The 4,498-nt window shown below is 36.6% G+C and overlaps 1 long non-coding RNA gene across 2 annotated transcripts; it reads right to left on the bottom strand.

The window, feature by feature from the left end:
* Window positions 1-1,243: 1,243 nt before the first annotated feature.
* LOC106137562 (uncharacterized) lies at window positions 1,244-3,627 on the bottom strand. Of its 2 annotated transcripts, none has more exons than XR_001228683.2 (3): window positions 3,499-3,627; window positions 2,125-2,236; window positions 1,244-1,347 (listed from the first exon to the last, which is right to left on the bottom strand). It is a non-coding gene; the product is annotated as an uncharacterized LOC106137562 (long non-coding RNA). The 2 variants fall into 2 exon arrangements; XR_001228684.2 differs by lacking the exon at window positions 3,499-3,627 and adding an exon at window positions 2,926-3,077.
* Between the last annotated feature and the right edge of the window lie 871 nt (window positions 3,628-4,498).

The following is a 4,498-nucleotide window of genomic DNA, read 5'->3' as shown; positions in this document are numbered from 1 at the left end:
TTACGAGCAATGGGCTAGCAACCTGTCACTATTTGAATCCCAATTCTTTGATTAAACCTAACAGCTGAATGTAGCCTGTCAGTCTTCAAGTCTGCTGGCTCTGTCTACCTCGCAAGGGATATAGACGTGATTATGCGGAAAAGAAATATTACTTTCATTTTTTCAGGTTGGGCGTAGCCGGCGCGAAATTTGCTTATAACGGGCCGTGTAAAAGTAGTGGTTGCAATACTTGCACTAAATGCGCATTGGTTTAAAAAAAATCATGAATGGAATTTAATAAAAAATAAAGAACACTTTTAGGCAACCAACTTTATTTATTTAATACATACAGGGAGAGTGTGGAGTGAAAGGTCGGAGTGGGAAGGCCTAGACGAACGTATCTTGATCAAATTAAGGACGTCCTGGCAAAGGGTCAAGTCAAGAGTACCCGAAACCGACGAGCTTGCATGAAGAAAGTTATGAATGTGGATGAAGCGAAAGAAGTTTGCAAAGGTCGTTGGAAAGATGTGGTCTCTGCTACCCCTTCAGGAAAGAGGCGTGATTTATGTATGTACTTATGTATGTATTACTAGTACTCGCCACAGATTATATAAGACATAATAATCTGTGGCTAGCATACTAAACTAACTGCAAAATGTAGCATCATCTTGCATATACAATTATACACATATCACGTCTATTGCGGGGTAGACAGAGTTGAGACTCTCAAAAAAAAAGAGACCAACCTTAGCTGAATGGTTGGCTAATTGGTGGAATTGATAATCCAAATTATATTTGAAAAATAAATTGGAATGTACACAAACGAATCTATACTAATATTATAAAGCTGAAGAGTTTGTTTGTTTGTTTGAACGCGCTAATCTCAGGAACTACTGGTTTGAATTGAAAAATTCTTTTTGTGTTGAATAGATCATTTATTGAGGAAGACTTTAGGCTATATAACATCTTGCTGCAACTATAAGGAGCAAAGAAATAATGGAAGATGTGAAAAAAAAAACGGGGATAATTATTCATCCCTGAGGGCTTCAATAATGCCCAAAATAACAATTTCAAGAAGAAGTTGCGGGCATAGCTAGTCTTGTATAAACATGTATCATTCCGCTATCCATTGCAGAGTAGACAGAGTCTCAAAAAAATAATGAGACCAAGTTCAGCTGAATGAATGGCTACTTGACGAAATTGATAATCTAAATTCTATTTTAAAAAGAAATCAGAAATGTACACAAACGAATAAAAAATCTAGTTTCATTATGGCTTCATGTTTTTATTTTTTTTAATTAATAAAATGACTATACATTTGCACCGCATTCACCTTTGTATGCGAATTCTGCACCGGCTACCTGTAGCCTGAAAAGAAAAGAATAAAAAAAAAATTTGTAAATACGAGATTTCTGCGAATTGTGAAATGCCGTGTGGTTCCCAGCACTATAGAATGGAACCACTTTATATCTTCCCAAGGACGTCATAAAAGGTGAAAGGCTAATAAACTCTAGATTCCTCTTGTAGTCGATGGGCTAACAACCTGTCACTATTTGAATCTCAATTCCATCATAAAGCCATATAACTGAATGTGACCTTCTGTGTTTTAAGATTATTGCCTTTCCAGCTTTTCAGTCTTTTCATAATTGCAGTTAGATGCTATGTATGTATGTATACCCCATGTTTAGTGCTCGACTAACTGACTGACTAAATAATTCACAGCCGAAACCGCTGGTATAGTGTCAGTCACCAATTAAAAGTCACCCTGTATATAATCCATCTTTATATCTTCAGAGGTAGACAGCGTCAACAGATTTCCTCGCAGGTAAATTAACAGAATTTCACAGTTACAGGCATTTTTTAGTATAAAATACTGGCTGTGCCTGCGACTCTGTCCGCGTAGAATAGTTATTTTGGGCATCATTGAAGACCTCAAGGATGAATTATTTTCCCCGTTTTTTTTTCACATTTTCCATTATTTCTTCGCTCCTAATAGTTGATTGTAGTATAGCCTTAAGTCTCGATAAATGTTCTATTCAACGCAAAAAGAATTTTTAAATTCGTAACAATACTTTCTGATATTAGCGCTTTCAAAAAAAAACAAACAAACTTTATAATATTAGTATAGATTAAAAAGACACTCACACGCATAAGTTCGAGTAAGTTTTGCCATTGGTAGCACAGACTGGGTCCCACAGGGCGGGGCAAAACTGGGCTGAGCTGATGGTCAGGAGTCCAAGTATTATGACGGCAAGAACTACAATTATAATTAATATCAATGCTTTTTTCGACAAATTGCACTGATTGAGTTAGCCTCGAAGTAAGTACGAGACTTGTGTTACGAGATACTAACTCAACGATACTATATTTTATAATAAATACTTATATAAATAAACATCCAAGACCCGGGCTACAGAAAAAGTTCTTTTCTCATCATGCCCTGGCCGGGATTCGAACCCAGGACCTCCGATGTCACCGACAAGCGTACAACCGCTGCGCCACAGAGCTGTATATATTTATATTTAAAATGAAGCTTCATTCCCGGAAAAGTAGGCAGATGCTACATATTTCCACTTGTCAGGATTGCTGCATATTATTTTGAGTTCATCCATCAATTTTACACATACATCCGTTGGAAGATGTTATACATACATATGGTCACGTCTATATCCCTTGTGGGGTAGACAGAGCCAACAGTCTTGAAAAGACTGATAGGCCACGCTCAGCTATTTGGCTTAACGATAGAATTGAGATTCAAATAGTGACAGGTTGCTAGCCCATCGCCTAAAAAAAGAATCCCAAGTTTGTAAGCCTATCTCTTAGTTGCCTTTTATGATATCCATGGGAAAGAGATGGAGTGGTCCTATTCTTTTTTGAACAAGTGCCGGGAACCACACGGCACGGCACGAAGATGTTATCATATACAAATAGAAATAATGTGCTTACCGTAGAAGAACTTCATTGTGAATGTTTTGATCAAATTAACTGAATTAAGTGTTCAGTATAATGACATGCATTATATATATACAATACCTTATCATTTAAACCGTTTTTATTGCATGTAGAATTAAGAATTAATTATGTTGCTGTGCGATTAGGGTCGTTGTTATCTACTTAACTAGCTGTGCCCGCGACTTCGTCCGCGTGCAATAGTTACTTTGGGCATCATTGAAGCCCTCAATGATAAATAATTTCCCCTTTTTTTTCACATATTCCATTATTTCTTTGCTCCTTACAGTTGCAGCGTGATGTTATATAGCATAAAGCCTTCCTCGATAAATGGCCTATTCAACGCAAAAAGAATTTTTCAATTCGATCCAGTTCTTCCTGAGATTAGCGCGTTAAAACAAACAAACTCTTCAGCTTTATAATATTAGTACAGATTTTATTATTTAAATGCCGTGTGGTTTCCGACACTACAGAATAGAACTACTCCATATCTTTACCATGGATGTCGTAAAAGGCGACTAAGGGATAGGTAGAATAATATCTAAGATAATAATTTCAAAGTTAACTTACCACCAAAGAATTTCATGATTACGTATTGCTTTCTCAAAAACACTGACTGCTATTCGATACAGATTACTTCTTATATACCTCAATAGTGTAAAAACATCATAAAAATATTATTTGACAAACAGCTATGCACACAGAAATGTATTTTTCGCACTATTCTGAGCAAATTTACCTTCTTTGTTTTAGGGATCTGTTCAAAAACGAAATCAAGGTCGAACAGTCTCGGTGATAACTTTGATTAAAGGTCTTTTTTCTTATTTAATACTAGCTGTGCCCGCGACTTCGTCCGCGTGGAATAGTTATTTTGGGCATCATTGAAGCCCTCAAGGATGAATTTTCCCCGTTTTTTTACATTTTCCATTATTTCTTTGCTCCTAATAGTTGCAGCGTGATGTTATATAGCCTAAAGCCTTCCTCGATTAATGGTCTATTCAACGCAAAAGAATTTTTCAATTCGAACCAGTAGTTCCTGAGATAAGCGCGTTCAAACAAACAAACAAACAATCTCTTCAGCTTTATAATATTAGTATAGATTGGCTGTATTGTGACTTGCATCTCACCTGATGGTAACTGACGATGAAGAGCTAGATGTGACATGTCTGTCCAAGAGATACCCATTTATTCTACTTTTGAATGTTCGCGGACAGAACTGGTCGGGGAATATAGACGCGGGCAGCTCATTCCACACCTCAGCCACTCGAACCAAAATGGAACTATTGAAGCGTTTCTAAATTCAATATTTTCAGTCACGATTATGAGACATTTCAAAAATCACTTAATAATTGTCTAAAGTGCATAATATATTAATGGATTAATGAATAAAAATTTTGAATTCACCGAAGACCTCGGTTTCGAATCCTGACCAGGGCATTATGAGAAATGAACTTTTTCAAATTGGGTCGGGTCATAGATGTTTATCTATATACATACATACATACATATGGTCACGTCTATATCTGTTGCGGGGTAGACAGAGCCAACAGTCTAGAAAAGACGGAATGGC

Source organism: Amyelois transitella, chromosome 24 (genome assembly GCF_032362555.1).
Source record: "Amyelois transitella isolate CPQ chromosome 24, ilAmyTran1.1, whole genome shotgun sequence".
Classification (NCBI taxonomy): domain Eukaryota; kingdom Metazoa; phylum Arthropoda; class Insecta; order Lepidoptera; family Pyralidae; genus Amyelois; species Amyelois transitella.
The sequence above is the reverse complement of the archived record's forward strand: the minus strand, read 5'-3'. Positions and strand labels throughout refer to the sequence as shown.